The sequence below is a fragment of the Teleopsis dalmanni genome, chromosome 2 (assembly GCF_002237135.1).
Source record: "Teleopsis dalmanni isolate 2A chromosome 2, ASM223713v2, whole genome shotgun sequence".
Taxonomy (NCBI): domain Eukaryota; kingdom Metazoa; phylum Arthropoda; class Insecta; order Diptera; family Diopsidae; genus Teleopsis; species Teleopsis dalmanni.
This window is the reverse complement of record NC_051847.1, coordinates 237,368,540-237,390,792: the sequence shown is the minus strand read 5'-3', so window position 1 is coordinate 237,390,792 and position 22,253 is coordinate 237,368,540. Positions and strand designations below refer to the sequence as shown.

Here is a 22,253-nt window from a genome sequence, read left to right as displayed (position 1 = left end):
CACACAAGCCCTACAGCACAGACACAAACCACTCTGAGCTTTATACTGAGTATATTTGCTATAAGTTTTAATCGAGCTTAACGCTGAATATGATTTTAAGATCCGCTGATCGCAAGCACTTTTATTTCTATTTGATTTTACTGTTTTTGCCACAATGGAAATGGAAACCAAATACCATGTAGTGATAAAGTCCTTTCTTTTAGAACCTTTATCAGCAATAGAAATTCATACAAAAATTGTTGATGTGTTAAAACAATCTGCTCCTTAATTTCTAAATGTGCGTCGATGTGTTTAAGAGTTCAGACGTGAGCGTGTACAAGTGTTAAAGATGAACCACATAGTGGGCATCCGAAAAGTGTAACTACATCAGAAATCATTGAGAAAGTCTATGATGTTGATCCAAAGGTGACTAAGCGCAAAATTGTTGTTCCATATGCAGTTCAGAGGAACAAGTAGTCTTTATTTTAAAAGAAGAATTACGTATAAAGAAAATTTTCGCTGCTGCATTCATTGACAATTCTACAAAAACTGAATCGTTAACAAATTTCTCAGAATAATCTGCAGCGTTTTGAGCACAATGATACAGATTTTGTTCGTCGTTTTTTAAATATGGATTAGAGTTGGACCTACCATCATGGTCCTAAATTAAAACAAGGTTGCTTACAGTGGACTAAAACTGCTTGTTCAGCCCCAAAACAGGTGAAGTTAGAAAGATCTAAAAAACAAGTTATGACAATAGTTTTCTGAAATACAAAAGGATCTTGAAAAAGGTAAAATTATTAAATCTAAATAATTTAACAAACTTTTGAAGCAGTTAGATAAAAAAATAATTGAAAAATGACCCGGCTTACGGAAGAAAAACGTCATTTTCCATGAAGACAAAGCACGGGTTCATGGAAGTGTTTTGAGGATGATGAAATGTGATGTATGAAAGTACAAATTGTTTGAACACCCATCGTATTCTCCAGTTCTCCAGTTCTCTTTAACTTTTCCTCTTCCAAAATTTGAAGCAATTTCTTTGTGGAAAGCGGTTTTCGTTGAATACAGCTTCCGGAATATAATTATACAGATGGTATAAAGTTATAAACGGATCGTTAGAATATATATATTGAAGTTGCAGGAGACTATAAATAAAAATACTGATTTAACTAAAAAAAGGAAGTTAATTTCATGTTTGCTTTCAATTCAACAAACAATTTTAATAATAATATAGTTATTAGCGAATGGCAAAATTAATTTGATGATGAGACATTATCTATACTACAGAAGAGACACTATAAGAGATTGCAAAATTTTTATTCTACCGATGTACAGATATAAAAACATTTTATGGAATATTTTATTACACCATAATAAACGGTAAGGTTTAGAAATCTCCTTTAATGTTTCTTTAATATCCAAAAAGGAACAATCATTTTTTTTACATATATTTTGAATAAAATTATTTAAAGACTTAAAGAAATTTTTCGGGACCATTTTGTTCAGCCTCCAATGAACTCGGAGTAAATATTTTATGAAATTTTGTACATCGCTATGAGTCGAGTATGTTGTGGAAAATTGTTATACTTCATAATGTGATGTGCCTCCATGTCAAAAAAATAACAAGAAATTTTATTGTTAAAAATTATGTGATCCTTCATAACTTAAACGGTTCATTATTATGTGCATTAATTTCAGCAGAAGACACTTCCCTTCTGATTCTTGAGCATAAAGTGAACCGAACTGAATACCACAAATGTCAAAACCACAGACGCAAATGGGTAAATAGGTGGGTAAATGTACGCTCCTGCTTGCCTACGAGTATGGAGCATGTTAAGAAATAAACGAGCGAAGAAAAATAAAAAAAAAAACAGAAAAAACAAGCTGAAGTCCGTGTTAAGCCTCCCAGGCAGATACGTAATTATAATATTTTTTATTAGCTTATCTGATCCTTAAACAAGGAAATAACATAAATTCTACTTTTTGCTGTACTGCTATTATTGTTGTTATTGTTCTTATTGTTGTTATTGTAGTTGTTCCTTTTTTATTTGGCTCCTTTGTCATGATTGTATGCTAAAGTGAAATACACACCTACTTTTCGTTGTAGGTTTACTTTATTTTCTTTATTTTCATTGTTTATTTTTTATTATGCGGCCACATTTTGTTATAAATTTTTATACAGATTTTCCTGGTACTGCAGGTAAGGCTCGGTGCACCAGAGTACGAGTACCACATTAACACAGAACCGCTGTAGTGGGAACATAAGGGATATGTACGGCCGCAGTCGTTTCACATCTCACCAATGGATACGTGTGATGAGCGGGAGCTACGGCGGCGGCGGCGGCTGCGAACGTTTACGATAATAGAAATGGAAAAACGAAAGGTCGACATTTATTATGAGGCTTTATCAGCAAAGGACATTTGTCCTGTGTTCTGTTCGGTAGAGGTTTCTTCCTCACTGCTTCGTTTTTTTACAATTTCATATTTTAAGCATTTTATAATACATTTGTTGTTGTTTTCGTTGTATCAGTGTTGTTTGTCCGCAAGTTGTTTTTGTTGTAGTGCTTGTTCCGCTGCGGCTGCATCTATGACGCTTCGACCATGAAACTTACCTACAATGGAACAATTTTTTGCTAGCACCGGCAGTCCAAGTGCTAGTAATAGGCCATTCTGTAATAAACCGCCGACTGCAGTCTGCACGTGTCCTATTGTCGTAGGTATCGCAGCTATTCTCGTTAAATAGTCGCAAAAAATAAGCTAAAAAATATATTAATTCAATGATGAGTATGAGATGCTTTCGGTCAAACAATGCGTTGCGATATTATCTGTGCGCCTCTTTTTTCTGTACTAGGTGTGCTCAGTTCGTTTATGAAGATTTATGCATGTTAAGATTGTTGTATTTCTCATTGTTGTTGTTATTGTTATGTTGCTGTGGTTTTTGCTGCTGTTACTGAAATAGCGAGCTGCGGTGACGGTGCCGGTCCCGGTGCCAGTGTCGTTGTCGGTGTCGGTGGTTTCAGTAATAATGTTGCTTCTGTTGTTGAATGTCGCGGCTGTTCATAAATTTATCTTCCTTAGTATATGTAAATGATACTGCATATTGAAAATTTGTTGCTGGTTTTCATAACAGAACGTTGTGCTTGGGGGTGATAAGCACATCTTGAATGTGATAAGACGTTGTTCAATCGTAATTTCACTTAATTTTGTATTATATTTGTTCTGTGCTATCGTAATTAGTTTCCATTATTTGAACAAAAAGGAGCTAATAAATTCTCTGAGTGTGCGTGGTTTATTGCGGTGCAATTAATGATATTTATTGTTGCCATAACTCTACACTCGTCTTTACCCCACGTATTTCAAGTAATATATGAATCCCAGGATACTGCGACTGCTGACTATGACTACACTTTATTTAATCGACAATCGAATTAACTATAACTTTAATAAAATAAAATCAAGTGTGTTAGTTTTTATTGCAATTATCATGAACAATTGTGGTAATTATTGTTTTAAATAATTCAAAGACATTCTTAAGAGGATCTTTGTTTTAGTTGTTTCTATCACATCATATATTTTTGGTTTTTTTTTTGTGGTGAGTAGTTGGACTGTTTTATATAACGTTAAGTCGACCGTAGTCGGAATGGTGTGCCCGATTCACTAACATATTAGTATGTAGCAAACGGATTGAACACCTCCTTTCGGATAAAATTATACCCCCCAGAACTGTCTTCTTATTACTTCAGAGTAGGTCTCTTGCATGTTGACATTTTAGGTCATGCTTATTTGATTTTTGATCTACGTAGCAATCTCTACTTTTCCAACACAGTTTTTGATGCCTATCCTATTTATTAACCTGTTTTCTGTTTCTCCGTTCTTGATCTAATTTTTTTGCTTTATATAATACATTATATAAACCTTTTAAGAGATAGTGAATCTTGATTATTATGCTTACTTAAAAGACCTATATATGAAAATTTTTTCAAACAGGATTCATGAACAATCCATTTTATCATAAAGTTCATAATAATAGGAGTAAGCAGCAATTACATTTAATTACATTACTTTTCATATAAGTTCAGAAAGTCTTGTTCAAATATCTTGTTTATTAACGAATTGAATATGTTTACATATCTTATATAAATTTTTTTAGGAACTATTCATAATATATTGTATATTGTTATAGGTAGGTCTATTGATTCTTAAAACCTTTTCAATTCCATCCATATGATATATGAATTTTAAAATTCCTAAAGCCTTAGCGTTGGTTGTTGGAATTAAAGATACAATCTCAAATGTTCAAATGTGCTATATTAATATATCTACTTTAGACACAGCATTTGTTGTTTTTATAACTGCACTTATCATTTTTTTGTTTTTGTTGCAATGGGGCGCGTCTAACCCATCATGGACCGTCAGTACCATTGTTATGATACCGGTGTACCAGAATCTTACCGACTAAAACATCATACTTCTTCATCAGGGAGACCTTTCTAGGATCACTTTCATATTACTTCAGGAAGGTTTCGGTTTTTTCTTGTCTTCCACCATCTTCTTTGTTTGCTAATAGACCCGTAACCCGCATCATCTTAGCTTTCTGTCGATACTCTGCGTCGAGATATATGTTCTTTGTTATAACTGCAGCTATGATAATCTGAATCTTAATCCTATTTTAATCCAATTATGAAAATAAAAGCAGAAACTACTGATATTGTACATAAGTTTATTTTTCAAAATATTTGAAGCAAAGACTTCATTCAAAATCGATTGCCGTTTTAATTAATTGAAGGAAGAGTATCTTAAGATTTCTAATACACTGATTTTTGTAAGGATGTGTCTACTGCAAAAATATTTTTTCCTTGACAACAATGAATATCATAGTACTTTCATAGTACTTAAATGCTATGTTTTACACTTTAATTTTAATAAAAAAAAATACAGGCGAGGGAATTAAGTTTCGTCAAACAGAAAGGCAAACTGAAACGCCTTAATTTACGGGATTTTTGTAGCCTTCACAGTTGTTCGCATAATAAAAATTATTGCTTAAAATAAAAAATGTATACAAAGTAGAATAAATAAATTGTCAACAAATATATAAACAAAAACAATAATTTCCACCCTTTTACCCTTCTCGTTATTCCATTCCTGTTGTATTGTATGTCGGAAAAGAAAACGTTTTTTCCCCGGAATAAATGGAATGAGCAATGTTCATGTTCATTTTATTTTTTCAACACGAATTATTTTCTGATGTCGTGGTAAATACCTATTAACCATTAACAAATTTCTAGTTCGCCCTCCCCACCACCGACCATGGACTTCTAAATTGGTTTGTCAGTGGAACAGGTAACAGGCAGCGACATTGATTAGCCAAGCTCGTCGGCTGTGTTGCGCATAATGGCTGTCCCGTCGTTCCAGTGACAATTGATTCCCATTAAATACACCGCCGAACATCGTAAATTCTTGTCAATTTGTACACGTCGATTCGTTATCTTTCTAGATACACAAAAGCACTTACAACTTTTTTTTTGGAAAAATGTTAATATTTCTTTACTTATAATCGTTATGATTTTTAATGATTTTTAGAAGAAGGAAATCTAATTTCAACCTTCCAATTATTGACTTTTATTATTACAAAGAAACAAATGAAATAACAAATGAAATACTCAATAGACAACCCAAATCCTTACAAAGGCTGGAGTTAAACACGGGGGCTGGCATAAATCACGAAATATTCATAACTTAAGTGCTTTCGTTAATAAAAAATAGAATTAAAATGATTATTACTTTTCAGAAAAAAAGAGTTAATAATAAATAAATATTTATTTTTGAAATATAAAGTCGAATGTTAATATTTTAAAAGCATTATATACGACGTGGTCTAAAACAAGTTACTTACTATTTAATTTACTTTCCCTGAATTTGGGGAACAGTTTTGTGAAAATTCAATAATAATAATTTATATATCAGAGTATATACGATACGTAGAGTGTTCGAAAAGTTTTCCGCCTGAATATGAAACAGATGCTTTATGGTGAAAATATTTTTTCGATTTTATAAACAAAGCACTATAATGGAATCCTCAAAATACATATGCAAAAATGGAGACAAAAAAAATACTTCGAGATAGTTTATTTAAATTTAAGAAATAATAATTCGTTGTAAATGCAAACCAATTCACTTAATATTTATAAGAACTCTGCGTCATCACCATAATCTATTCATTTGGTTCCTAGAAGAGCACAGGGCCTCGAATAACATTTCAAACGTAAGTAGTTTTGTTTCTTTTCATTTCAGACACATCTCTTTCCTTGACTGTCTCCCTACAGTATGACACCACATAATTTTAGATCCTGTTTTTCTTCTCTTTCTTTGTAAATTTCAGCTGAGTATCTGCTGACAAATTTCTATTTTAGAGTAGGTCCCATTCATCTCTTCTTAATATTGCATCATCGGAACAATTTAAGACTACTTAATGCATTTGTCTGTATAATTTTTGGGACGCACTGAAGACATCTTGCAGTAAATGCGAATGGCTTAGGACTACATCCATTTTCTGCTAGATCTAACATTCGTAAAGCAGCACTGATAACATTTCGAATTTAAATAGCCAAATCTTCGATGTTATTAAAAGGAAGTCAAAGTTGTCTCAACTTTTCAACATCCTATATATCTATTTACAAATCTTGTATTTTTTTATTAATTAAGTATAATGGCTCATAATGAAAGGAAAAGTTCTTTTGGAAAAATAATGATTATTCTCTAATATAATGTATATAGCTACATATAACTAAGATTTTTTTTTTGATGGAAAGGTCATATTACCAACTGACAATCTTAAAAGTAGTGATGTAATAACTGGATCATACTATACAACATTACTTTAAACATTGAACCTTGTAATTATTGTAAAACATCCCCGTTTGCAAAGGGAAACAAATTTTGCTTTATCAAGACAATACAATGTCTCACCCTTCAGCAGTAGCTTTGGCTAAAAGTTATCAGTTATATTTCGACTTGATTGACGGCCACCTTTATTCACCAACTCTGGTCCCCAATGACTATTTTTTGTTTCCAAAGTTTAAAATGTGGGAGGAGGCACAAAAATTTTATTCAAAAAAAGAAATGATGTCTTTGGTAAAAGGGTAATTTAAAAATTTTGACGTATAATGTATAATTTCGTGGGGTTCGTTAAATTAAAGCATCGTTAAAGAATGTATAGGATAAGTAGAGATTATGCCAATGAGTAAAAACAACAACAGCTTTAAAAATATTTATTTTGAAGTCCTCTCACATCCACAAAAATACTTGAAATATTATTGCAATTTTGAAATTTACTGGCACGAGTTCCATCGCCAAATGTAGTTTAGAAAAATAGAATCAGCATTTCCAATTATTTTCATAAATGTGATATCTAGTCAAGTGTTTAACAATGATTTGTAGAATTTCATTATATGACCACTTTTAGCAATAGCACATTCAGGGGTTGAATACTCCCTTGTTAATATGATGTAAAGTTAATAAAACCTACACCATTTATTTATACATTATAAGCTATTGAAGTAAACTTTTAAAATTAAAACTGTTTATGTAGTTGTATTAATTTTTATATGTGAGGACCACACATAAAGTTGACAACATCCCCTAGCTTTTTTGATTCCTCATCAGGACGGGATATTAAGCAACTAGTCTTAGAATTACAGTTATTTAAAATTGAAGAAAATATTTAATTACAGTTGGATGTCTTGTTTTATAGAAGTAACAGATATTACAAGCTGAATATATTGAATATGTTAATAAAAAATCAAACTTTATGACTTCTAATCAACTATTGTATATAAAAAATTACTAGTTATATTAAATAATTATTATTAAATAATTAGTATGATTTTCTCCATATCACATTTCTGGATTAGGTTCCATACACGAGAAAGCGTAATAAAATCATGCGATAAATAAAGCCTCTACAAAAGAATTATATTGATATGAAACAATAAATATAATTAAATAATTTTATTTTTCTACAGCTGGTTTATGTTATTATTCTAATATAAAACTGCAAGTGAATTGCTTAATGAACTTTAACAGCAAATTAATAAAATTCTAAGTTCAAACATACGAGTCAAGTATGGGCCAACTGAACGCTGACACTGAGTTTCAAATTTGGCAGGGTATGAGCTTAAACCTTGGTACTTGTAATCTTAAAACACTATTTACAAATAATTAAATATAATAAATAGTTTCAAGATGGTTATTTAACAACACTCGATACAGCCGAAAGTTCAATTAATTAAAAATAATTAAAAATTTTGTTGTTACAATTTACTACTATTCGTTAAATACCTCTCCATTGAAAAAAATAGTTTGTATTAAGAATCGTTGCTTAATTAAGAATTAATTTTCTTTCGATAAAACGGACTTGAAGAATCAATTTAATAAACTTTGCAGTTAAATGTAGGCTAAGTATTTATTTTTTCTCTTAAGCACCTTGAGGTTGAAGGATAGTTTAACTTGATTAGAAATGACTTACGTCTTTTTTTAGTGGCTAAAAATAATATTGGAGATTGTCATAAAATGCAGACTTGGAGCTACTTAACGGTAATTGCCTTCTGCAGAATGGCACTGTAAAAAATTATCGACTCACATTGCATGTTGCACTTTTTGTGTCAAATAAATAATTATAAAAAAGCAATAAACTGCGAGCAAACATAAAAAACCACTTACGTACGTTCGAGTTTATTGTGCAGATAGCTGCGCTTTTTGTCATGGCAACTGCAATGTTGCGTTCTGAAGCAAATATGCATAAACAATAAATACGCAAGAGCTGGAGCTGGAGCTGGAGTTTGCAGCGCAAGAAAGGACAAAATTTGGTGTGAAAAGTAACCGGAGCGACAAAACGGCGTCCACTTTACGAACAGAAACGTTTTTATGCTTAATTTGGTAAAATGGCAATTTGGCATAAAATTCATTGGAAAATTTAGTGCGGACTATAAAAGAAACTTAACTGCGAACTACTGCCAGCAAAACTCGTTGGCATTAAAAAAAGCAAACGAACGCACCCAATTCTTTCTTTGCTATGGTATTGTCATGGCAAAGTGTCGCTTTACTGCCATCAGCTCCCTCAGCTCCCTCAGCTCTCTCAGCTCCCTTGCCAGGACGTAAATGGTTTCAGTTACGAATGTCTAAACTACAGAAGCAGTTAGGAAAGTTGAAGTGTACAATTCGAACACACTTAACATTGCAGGACATGAGTGTGACTTACGCACAATTTACTATCCTTAATGGCACGCAATGCCAGCGTTACCCAAATGACAAATTCAAACGCACATCATCGCATAGCCCAGCGTTATTGGAGCCCAAAGGGGAAGCTCAAATATTGCTAAATTTTAAACTTTTTTACAGAGTTATATACAGTGTGTAATCAGCACTTCTTCACTTTTACTCGTATATGTTGGCAAAACTTGGGTTAAATGTCCACCAAAGCATTGACAAATATGTAAATGTAAGGACATGAAGAATTTGTGCCCTTTTATTTTTTATTCAACACATTCATTTGGTATGCGCGACAGTTGCGTGTCTGTCATTTGGCTTAACCCCACGCGTTTGCTTATGTTTCTAATGCAATATGGACGGATACATCAAGTATGGAGGGCAGAAAGTATCCTTAAATGTGGCGCACTTTTAAATAAAGTAGAGAAGCTTCAGAGTCAGCGCCAGAGTCAGCGCCAGAGTCAGCGCCAGAGTCAGCGTCAGAACCAGTGTTAGAGTCAGCGTCCTCGTCCTCGTCCTCATCAGTCAGTCTCTCAAACCAGTTCGCTCACTTACTAATTTCCTTAGTAAGTCGATTAGATGTCAAGCAGAAATATTTTTTTCTTGCCTTACGCTTAATATCAGTCACTTTATTGCGTCGCAAGTGAGTTGGAGTGGAGCTTTAACATTTCACGCTGTCCATTGCCCGCCGTACTCGTTCATGTGTTGATGTGACATATTTTGTATGTAAATGCCACAAAATAGTTTGGCAGAGTCTCATGAATCGCTCCCTTGTAATATTAAACGAAAGATAAACGAGTTCAGAAACAAATGCGCCATTCTGTGGATATCGCAGTGGCTTTCCGATAATAACAACTTCAACGGAACGCATTTGAATACGCTCAACATGTCGGTCACGTACCTTGACGATTTGTCACAAAATAATTTTTACGACTTCATTTCTTTAAGTGCGTATGTTTGGGTTAAGCGGTTGACATTATACTAACGCATCGTGGCTTACTATTCTGCTTCCGTGTACACTGCAAAGTGGCACAGCGGGCGAAATGACAAGTTGCGGGCGCTTCGAGTGTGTTGGTTGGATGGTTCAATGTTTGGCTGGGTTGGTTGGCTTGGTTGGGTTGTATTAAACGAGTGCTGAAAGGGTAAATTTATATTTGTATCATTAATTCGATTGTTGTGGCAATTGACAAGTTGGCGGGGAAAATTAAATTAAAGAGGTTTTGAGCTTTAGCGCCCAAAGTGAATAAGTCGAGAAAATTACGTGATTAGAAAATATTGTGTAAAAGGAATGCCGTCATCCGAAAAGATATAAAATCTACTGGCGGGAAGTAAATTTCAAATCATAAATCATTAAAAATCATGTGCAATAAAACTGACCATTAACAAAAGGACACTTTGTGGAATATTTATATTGGTCGCTTAATAATTTATTGGCACGCATTGGAGTATTAATATTTTGTGGTTGGTGAAGTCAATTTCTTGCATAACAGAATTTAAATTAAAAGTTAATATTTTGAAATTCAAAAGGATTTGTTGCACCGCAGAATTATTGAGTACTTCAATAATTAACTTATGAAATGTTATAGTAAATCTTATTAATGATTGGTTGCAACAAAAGGTCTGTTGTGTCCTGTAGCCACATACTAAGGACACATTATGGTGAATCGTGTTAACGATTTCTTGCAACTAAAGATCTATTTTATCCCTCAATCACTGACAAAAGAAATATTTTACTGAAGTTTATAAGCACTTGGTTATAATTAAGGATCTCTTGCCAGTTTCACCCACGGTCGCAAGAAACATTATTGTAAATTTTATAAATAAGTAGCTCCAACTAGGTTTCTGTTGCACCACTCATATATATATGTATAATAGTATATAATTATATACTATATAATCGATTTTCTTTCACATAGTCTTTTGTGTGCTTCATATACCGTTGCAAGATATAATATTTTAATGTTTATAAAAGATTAGCTATACAACTTAAAGTGTTTGTACCTTCTGCTCAAAAAGTATCCGAATTTTGTTGTTTGTTAACAACTCCTTAAGTAATATACCTTTTACGAAAATTTTTTTTTGTTATGTTGGTACACCCTTTCTTGACATATGGTAATTTGAGCGTCATCTGTCAATTAGTTTGCTTACAGCAGCTGTTAATGTAAGACTACCTCAAGTGCATTTACCGATTTTTAATATGGAAAATTCTTGTTGTACGCTATTTTTTGACTAAACGCGGCACCACTGTTATCGCTCAGGCACCATATTCGCCAGATCTGGATCCGTGCGACTTTTTCCTGTTTCCGAAACTCAAATTGCCCCTTCGTGGTAAGCGTTTTGAGTCGATTGAATCGGTAAAAGAGAATTCGGTAAAAGAGATTTCGCTGAAGGAAGTAAAAGCCATACCTTCATGGGCCTGTGAAAAGTGTATGGAAAATTGGGTTAAGCGTTGGCATATGTGTATCGCTTCAGAAGATGCATATTTTGAGGCAGATAAAATAAATTTGGAATAAAATTTAAATTTGTGTGTTTTATTTACAAAATACAAGTACTTTTTGAGCAGAAGGTATCTCTCAATCTCAAGAAACATATTTTGGAATCTTAATTAAATTTGCTGCAAATAAAGAATAATTGTATCCTTCAACCTTCTACACATTCAGATAGAGCTTGTAAAGTATATAAGCATCAACAGTGAATAAGAGTACAGGTTGTACCTTATAAGTATTTTTTGCAGCTCCTTCTAACTTTCCCTATTAGTTATCAGTTGCTAACAATTTTGCATGCGTTCTTTTTCATAAACTAAATGGTACAGTCGGCAGTGGCATATCTTAAAATAAGCTTTACGTCTCGTCTTGTCTCGACCACGAAACCACTACAGAATTTAGAACACTAAAAATTCGTCCCCATAGGCAGTTCAATTTGCAGCAAAATGGGTCCAGAGAAAGCAGATTCTCGGTATAAATATAGAGAATATTATTCTTGGACAGTCAATCACTATTTATACTTTAGCAGTGCTTATTCTTATTAGTGAGAGAATGACAGTCTCATGTTAATGAGTTGGTCAGGCTTCTTAATAACTAACTATTGTGTCTATCTGTATACTGAAACATCTCGCATAATTGCAGGGATTGCCAACGAAATCACACTGCTATCTAAAATTCAATCACCAGACATCGGTATTTCACTTGAAACGGTTAAGTTAGCCATAAAACAGATATACTAAGCGATAGGTAAGAAAGCCTATGTGAATGTAGAATTGTGGTGGACTACAAGAGTAATTTAATCTTACTTAAACAAGAAACGTACCGGCTTTACATCGGTAATGTTAATGAAGGACCGCTGTGTATTAGGAAGATATACAATTAGTCTTACTGCACTCCTCCTAACTTGTTCGTAGCTGTGAGTCTGTAAAACAGGAAGAAATTATGCTACTTTTTATTTAGGCAGTAGAAGATTTTTTTAAAGGACCTATCAGTGTGCAAATTACTCATCCAAGCTTACAACTAATTAGTTTGTTTCATTTTCACTTAAATATGGTTGGACGTCTCTTTTTTGCTGTTGTCTATGCCCAAACCGTTACGGTTTACACATTTGTTCTGGTGGCCTTCTTGGTCTAGTGTGTAAGCAATGTTATCATCCTTGGTTTTATAACGGGTCAATATTTGTGCTAATGCGGGCTTTGGTGTCTATAGCCACGATTTCAAACTAATCTCTAACTTTTATCTCATTGTCTTTTCATCTAGTTTGATGCTTCTTTATGTTAACTTGTATATTCGTATATTATATCTTATAGACGAATGTAAGTATAATTTTAAACAAGACAGTTAATGATAAATTTTTCAGCTATGATGTATCTTATAAAGTTTCAAAGATCAATATGAAATAAATTTTTATCATTGAAATATATTTGTGTTATTGATATTGATTATATTAATTAAAATATAATAGAATTTAAAATTTAATATTCTTTGATTTGATATATAGTAGTAATTATTAAATATTTAGTATTAACTAATACTGAATATAAGGCTACCTTCTAATCTGAACTTCAGCCAGGAGTGTTGCTAGTCAATAAAATGAATATTCGATTAATTTTTAAAAATATTTTAAGAAATATTCGATTTTTTGATTCAAAGTTCAGAATGTGAAATATAAAAGCCGTCAGTTGCCGTTTATAAATAATTTTTGTCGAATTTGTAAACCAAAGCGGAAGTTTAACAATTTTCAGCCATTTGAGCTCCACCATTTTGCTTTTCGCCTCTATTTCTAGCTATCGGCAATTTTTATTTGTTTCCTTTTGAACCCTTGCGGTGCTGGATTCTTCTGCTTGTGCGACTTTCTTAGCTTCCAAATTGAAGCTCTGCGCGAAAAAGACTCCAAAAACGGCATTGCGCTTCAGTGCCATTTTACCTTAAAGAAATTTCCGGTTTCCTTTTAATATTTTACAAATGTCGTCATTTAAAAATTTTTCAAGCGATTTGCTTTCTATTTTTGTTAACCAAAAGGAAGATATATTGTCCTGAACTTTTATTTTTGGTTTTCATAATTTTACATATTTTTGCATGAAATATTTTGTGTTTTCACAAGGATAATAAAGAGTTCAAAATTTTGACTTATACAAGAGATTGAAATTATTGAGTAAAATATGAAATAATTATTTATTTCATTAAGCATTTAAACTAAATTTATAAATCTATAAACTTATCCAAAATTTATAAACCCTCAGCAACAGGTACTTTATTGTGAGAATTGTTTCTTTCCTTTCTAGCAGCCAGTGTACCTCAGGGTTCAGTGCTAGTCCTAATCCTTTTCAACATTTGCACTGCCAATCGACCTGTTCTTCCCCACGCATTAAACAAATCTTCTACGTCATCTACAAGATGACTGCCTCATTTATATGAGTTTCAACCTCTTCTGTAGAATTTTCCTTGGGCTTAGTAATCACTTAAGCACCCTCTCTGTCTACTACGTGGCTAAGTGGAAGGTTAAACTCAATCCCATAAACATTTCTGCAATAGTTCTTATTGACCAACATGCCAACCGCGTTAGGACATTGAAAACATTCGAGCTGGACCCAGGAATTGATGTTGCCCACTACAGCTTCTCAATAAGCTGAAATATCTTGGAGTTGTGTTTACTCCTAAATACAACTTCGTTTCCAACGTCAGTAATGCAATTCAGGCATAAAGATCTTGAAAATGCGAGCCGTATGGACTTCGCTGTAGTACCAAAAGTTCTTTGCTATAAGAAACTTTTCGGAATATTCGTAATGATTCCTTTTTAATCTAGAATTAGCTGCTACCAGATGAAATTGTTTTTAAAGAAGAGCTCTTTGTGATTTAGTTAATAACCGGTGTAGAACATGTGTCAAACACCATCCCAACTCTTTCATCCTTAATTCTGCCAAGGTTATTTGAATAGATAAGTACCTACTCTCACTTGCTAGATCTCCCCGACATCTTCCAGGTAGACCACCTTCTCAATCGTGCTGCTTGATGCGTAAGCCCCTCCCTCCAATCCTTGCTCTATATCTTGTAGAAGAGCTTGCTCTCCTCCTATAACTGGGGCTACTATTATCCTGAGTATGAAATTTACACCTAGTAAGACTCTCTGCATGTTTGCGCTAACTCCACCCCTTTGATACATAAACATATCTTTTCCTAAATAAATCAAGCCGTTCTTTCCAGCTTTGTTAAATTTAGCTTGCTAAATACTAAGCCTATCAGTTCTCCTCTCCGCCCTTTATTATTGAAATGGTTTAGCAGACGCGTTCCACCTTGTACAGTAATACTTAAGAGGTGGTTTTAGTGGGTTCAAGTATTATGTTACGATGTGCCTTTCGATGGTTTCCACCTATATAGATATTAACTATATGTGCTTTACAAAGAGGTAGTACATATAATAATATGTGCATAATAGCACATATATGGACTAAATTTTCTACCTGTTATGAATCCTTTTCTACAGAAAATGAATATTGTATATGTTTACATATATACCGAAGGATTAACTCCAATTTTTTTGCAATACCATTTTCTTTTTATATAAAATATATTTATCATTCAATATTGAAATTTGATAAATTTTCTACTCTTTGATTTGCTAATTTGATGTTTCTTCAAGATACTTTATCTGTTAGTCTATAAGGGTAAGAATTCTGTTTTTACTGATAATTATCAGTTTTCATGTGTTAATTAAGTTGGAAATTAATTGTCAAAACATTCACGTAAGTAGCCTGTTTCACACGCAACGAGACTTTGACTAAAATGTCCTAAAAATAAAATTGCATGGCTTGCCCCTTATAAATGGGACCAATTAACCAAAATAATGAAAAAATTTATTTTATTTGAGTTAACAAAATGTAAATTAATGTCCCATTAAATTGACCATTTGCCTGGAACGGAATAAATTTGTATTTGTTTAGGAAATTCGCCAGTTACTTTCGCTCATGAACTCACGTTCACCTTTTAAGGACATTTACCTTTCGGTAAACAGAAACTCTTTAAAAAATGTGATTAGACCGATCGTCGCCTAGACCTTAGCGTAGGTAGGGTTTTATGGGAGCAGTGCTAATAGTAAGAAAGGTGTGTTCCTTAATTAGAGAGATCTTAGAATTGTATCTATAAAGTTGCTCTAATCAATTTTTAAGTCCTTTTACGCTCTTAAATAGACAAGTGTATAATTTTGGCAGAAGTCAGAAGACTTGTAGTACAAATGTGGCCCTAAAAATCTCTATTTTAATAAGCAATTAATACAAAAGCAAACAAAAAAAAAAGAAAAAAGCAGAAACTAGAATAAATTAAAGTACCTGCACAAGCGTGAATCGCTTGAAAATTAAACTGCAGAAACAACCTACAGAATTATGAAATCTTTTAGACATAAAATTTATTGTTCGCATGTTTAACGATTTAGTCGAACTCGAAACGATTTCTATTAAATATTTTTATGCCTCCGTAAGTTGGGAAACTGGGCCATTGCACGCAATGCCGAACTTCATAACTGTTGGCACTTCCGTTGCGTACGTGAAAGGAGCACAGGAACTGAGGAACTCAGGAACTCAGGAATGCTTGGAATGTCATATTCTTTATTGTTGTGATTTGCCGCTGGAATTCGCCAGCAAAACATTAAAGGCCCAGACGGCGCGAGCGCCAAACGCCGAGCAATAAATCGAAATTTATGCTGCTTACTTTAATAGCTCGCGTGTTAATTGTTCAAATGGAAAATTATGGAAATGATGAAGCACAACACAGAGCCAATAACTAACTACTTGGTGACAATGCCGAAAACGAAAACGAATATATTGGAGGCGTATTGGTGGCACAATAGGCATTGTATGCATTGGAGGCATTGAAGGCATTCGAAGCGTTACCGGCATTGGCAGGATAGGCAACATTGGAGAGGGGCCATTGAGAGTGGTACGAAATGCTATGTTGACTTTTTATGGTTAAATGGCGCTATTTATTCCGTCTGCTTGTTTTTATGGCACAAAAGCGTGGACAATGCCGAAATCAGTGAAGCCAATCGAAAAACTATACGATGGCCTGCATGACTGACGATGGGCGCTTAAAACGTGTTAATAATTAGTCAGAATTTATGGCACAAAGATAAAAGTTATATAAATATTTTTTTTAATATTTTTAATAAAAGGCTATAAATTATAACAACAAACAATATAGAGAAAATAAGGTTAATTTGCTGTAAGGGAATTATTTATGTTTGTTTAAATAAAGTTTCGTAACAATATTGTATTTAATATTTTTAATTAAAATACTTTCATTAGTTTTTACTATAAGTTTGGATTTTATGATATTCATAAAATTATTTAATATTTTTTTTACTTTCTGCTTTTATGATTTTAATAATAAATATTTTTGATTCTTAATGAAAAAAAAAATATAACATGAATTCATCGAAGATTCTAATTACTAGAAAAGTAATTAAAATTTAAACAAAACAGAAAAGTTGTATAATTTTTTTTTAAACTGCTGAGTTATTTAATATAATATCCAGCCTACGCTTACTTTAAAGAAAAAATCCACTTCTTAATTGGCTTATTGGGTCATAAAACCACTTAACTAATAAGCCTCTATTAATTAAAGGTAATATTTACTTCTACAAATCGATATGATTGGATTATAATAATGATTATAATTATTTATGACCTTAGACACGAGGGTCTGTATTAAAGTATATTATACTTTAACCTATAATTTAATATATTAAACTATATTAAGTAATTAAACTCCAGCAAAAATATGCGAACATAAAAAGTCAAGTACGGCTTTGGGTCAGTTGGTTAAGGTGCGCTGATTCTGAGCTTCATATTTGGCAGGACCCGAGTTCGATTCCTGGTACTTGCAGTCTCAAAAATAATTATTTACGAATAATTAAATATATGAATTATTTTCAAGACCACTGCTGAAGGGGTGTTTGGCAATACTCGAAACAGCTGTATGGTCAGCCAAAAATTCAATTAATTAAAATAATTTAAAAAATAAATTTTTGTTGTTGTTTCACTTCTGTTCGAAAACCTCTTTATGTAATTAAATAATGGTATCATATGTTATTTATGGCAATCTTTGCAGTTGATTAAGATCTTACAAAAAAGTCAAATATTTAATATACTATATAATCTAGTATGATAAACGCTTTTAAATTAAATTATAATATTTTGTGACTGTAAGTACCAAGAGTTGAACTCGTATCCTGCCAAATTTGAAGCTCAGAGAAGCTGTTCTTGACTTATATGCTCGATTTTGGAGTTTTAGTAATTTGCTGTGAAAGCTCATTTAGATATTTACTTGTTGTGTTATATTAGAACGAAATCATTAACCACCTGTAGAAAAAAGCAAAAAAAAAAGAAATTATTTACAAATAATTATATTTAAGAAAAACCACTCAAGATGATGCATATGTGGCAATACTCGAAACAGTGCTAAAAATTCAATTAATTAAATATAATAAAAATTTTTGTTGTTGCAATTAACTACTGTTCGATAAAAACCTCTCTATTGAAAGTAGTAGTTTGTATTAAGAATTCAGTTTCATTCATCAAAACAGATGCTAAAAATCAATTTAATATTAAATTATTATTATAAATTAAATACACAATGGACAAATGATCTATTTTTGATTAAAAAATAAATTATTAATAATTATTATTGTTGTTAGGGGATGTGGCACTGCGTATATCGGGTCTATTGTGCCCCCTTCTGGGCTTATAGTAGATCTTTAAGCCCTGTTGCGTCAATAAAAGTACTATAGAGCCTACGTTACAGAGTTTTATATCGTCTTCCGTATATTCATTCGTAGGGTCCTATTTTGTATGTGCATTAGCGCAGGGCAGTCTAACCGCACATGTGTGGCCGACTCCTCATTTTCTTCACAGAATCCGTTCACAGTTTGCATCCCTAAGTATATCCAGTGTTGCGTATGAACCAATATTGCAACACTCTTATATGAAGTTTAACAGTTTTATCATTCTGTGTTCTGTTTTATCATGTGTTAATAGTTTTTTAGAAATTAAAAATCTAAGCAAATATATTATCATAACTTTCATCATAAATATTATCATAACCCAGTCTTGTAAGGTGGGGTTTTAGTCTACAGTGCCCTGTTAGGAGTCCTGCCATGATTCCAAGTTTTTCTTTTAATAGGTTCATACAATCCTAGTATCTCTTATTGTTATAAGTACCTATTATTAATTGATAATGAAGAAATTTATTTATGTTTTTAAAATTAAATTATAATAATTTTAATATATAAAGTATAAACATTAAAAGCTTAAATATTTTAAAATTATTTCTTTTGGTTTTTTATAAAATGGAAGTTTAATACATTATTTTGGCATGGAACCAATGAAGTTAAATTTTTCGAACTTCATCACAATATCTGAGTTTCTGCGACAGGACTACGTGCTGTAAATTTCCTTAAGCGTTATTTCAGTTCAGCAGAGCATGCAGAAAAAATACTTTTTTATTATTTTAAATTTGGTTTGCTTTTGACAAATGCAAATAAAAATTTATTGTACGCGAAGACAATGAACACCATCAATAAGTCAGAAGCAAGAATTCCATTTCACTTCAATTCAATTCATTTCATTGCCTAACGAGTAAATGTACTCGTCGTACATAAGCATTTCTGGTTTCATTTAAATTTTCATAAAAAGTTTTTGATTTGGATTTTTTTCAGGGTTACTGATACCATTCGAGATACGCGATGGAAATATATGAAGTGGCAGGAAGTGGATGCTACCAACGTTTTTATGCGTTCGATTTTTGCAGCAACAGTGGCGGCAAGAAAAAGTGAACCCAACCAATACTGTTCCGAACCAAAGAGTAGAGTAGTTGATAATGAAGTAGGACCAAGCTGAGCTTTCGTTTCGTTACTTATATTTGACAGCTTGCCAAAAATCGTGGCTGTTGCAGTATCAATAGAGACGAATATTCCCTCAAATAAGAACGAACCACCAAACAGAAAAAGAAGAGAAAAGTAAAAAATGAAATAAAATTTGCAAAAGGATAGAAGTAAGCGATGTAGAAAATGAAATTCTTGTTTCGCACGTTATTTAAATTCGACATTGTCAACATTGTATGACATTGAAACAGTGTGGCAAGGCGTTTAATTTCATTAGTGCTATGTTTTCCACAGAAAGCAGCAACCAGCAACCAGCAACAGCGAGAACATCCAAAGTAATATCAACAACGGCATCACAAATGTCAGCAACTTATACATGAGTTGACAACTTAGAGAGATGCTTACTCCGCAGCAACAGTGGAGTAAGCATCAGTTCATCTTATCGATGTAACTTAGAGGATTAATAATATCTATTTCCCACCAAACCATTGAACGAAAAATAATTATTAAAAAAATTATAATGTGAGTGTCTGTTTCAAAACACAAATTATTTCCAAAATTCTTAAAAGTATTGATATATGATGCATAGCGTGGTATACGATAAATATTCTTTACAGTAGATAGTTGTACCTTTCGATATTAAATGGCATGAAATAAACTTAAAGATCCAAATATCAGTCATGATCAGTCAGTAAGAAATAAGGAAATATTGTTTGCTCTCATAAAAATACAACTAAACTTATTAATATTATAATAAAGACTCATCATACGATGATCATAATAAAGACTTAAGCACTTTTGGCGCTCAGTTAAATATCACAGTGCAGATTAAATAATCACAATAAATATTTACGCACTAAGCCACTCATTAATCCAATCAGCAATGAGAGAAATTCAGTTTTTAATTGAATTTAATGAATGGACTTTCATTATGTTGAGGCTAGTTGAGTCAGTGCACCTGAGCACTTTTACTCACTATTAACTGCGAGGTGTCTTCAAAACTCCTCTTTACGCCTTAACTGGATTATTATTTATCACTTCATTGATTATTGTTGGATTATTGATCTGCATACCTCCTCGAGGAACCTGTAACTATTCTGAGATTATCTTATATCTTATCTTATCCTATCCTTTATGTATTTTTTGATCGGATCAGTCTTGAGATCCCTGATGATGTCATACGTCCTAATGTACCATGGTATCTTCATGAGTCTTCTCAGAGCCTGGCTTTGTGCAATTTCTAGCTGGCGAATAGTAGTGTTTGAAGCTTTGCTAAACGTTTCACACTCATATAGAAGTGACGGATGAATTATTTGTATTATATATTTCAGCTTCCTGTTCTTAGCATTGAAATTTTCATTTTTGAATAGCGGTTGGAGGTGATGAAGAATTTTGGCATAGCTAATTCTTTTCAGTTGAACATGTATAAGCCATGTGAATCGTTTGTCCAACGTGATGTCGAGATATTTAATGCTATCCTTCCAGTTTATTGCCATATCTCCCACTCTCACTCTCAAATGTTCTTTTCTTGGTTTTAGTTCTAAAAATTAGTTTTAAAGGAATCGATAGTACTTCATTATGTATTGGATGTCCTGTGCTATAACTTTAAAGACAACTAAACAGCATTTACTTTTACTAGCTACCTATTTTATTAAAAAGGTACCCAAACAACAGATAGTGAGTGTTTTAACTAAATCCAACAGATTAAATAGGTCACACCGAACTATATAATATTTATCTGTAAAAATAGAATACTATTTTCTTTATTCAGAAATATTTGCCGAATCAACTATAAAAAATATTTACAAAATACTACACTCACTTCTATTTCATGATAAAATAATATTTTAAAAAGTGTGTAATGATTGAAGTGGAGAAGAGCTTAAGATGACCCGTTTATTGCTAATGGAATGATATGAAGATTGCGCAGAACTCATCAATAAATCAAATTAAAAAGCGAGCGTTTATAGCGCTTGAAAAAATCCCATTAACAATACCCAACTTTTCCATATGTTGTTCTGGAGAGCTTTCATGTTTCAAGGATTGTAAATCCTGTTTTAAGTTAAGCGCAGTCGAAGACTTAATCACAATTACTCTATGGATTGCACTGTGGGCATACACAACATAGAAGTCATTATCAGTGGTGCAGGAGGGGTATGCAAACAGTGTAAAGAAAATAGTAAGTTTCTCAAAAATTGCTTATCAACCCAATCGGTAGGCAATTGTGGTTTCTATAGATGGACTCAATAACTTATGCACAATTTAGGAATAATAAATTTAAAATTAAAATTTTATTTAATATAATTTATTGCTCAGCCAACGGTAAAATATTAAAATACAGGAAATAAATAATTTATTTTGTATCGTATTACGAAAATGTTTTCTGATTTATTTTGGCCAACTTGTTCGAGTAATTGCACGAAATCTGAGAAGTCTTTATTAGTTGCACAAAATTAGTATCAAATACAAATGCAGATAGAAAATTCGAATACATGAGAATTGTGTGAATTTGTGTGAAATTTTTGAAAATAAATTATAGTAAAATAATGCAATATTTCATTTTCAAATATTTTCAAATTAATCCAATTTAGTTAAAAGACAAAGTCGTAAATTTTAAAAATGTTAGTCATTAGTTTTAGTATCTGCAGGAGGAG

General features: G+C 32.4%; 1 protein-coding gene across 1 annotated transcript in view; it reads right to left on the bottom strand.

The window, feature by feature from the left end:
• LOC119677055 (homeotic protein labial-like) overlaps nucleotides 1-22,253 on the bottom strand; it is a 54,346-nt gene that overhangs the window by 394 nt on the left and 31,699 nt on the right. The gene's annotated exons all lie outside the window — the stretch shown is intronic.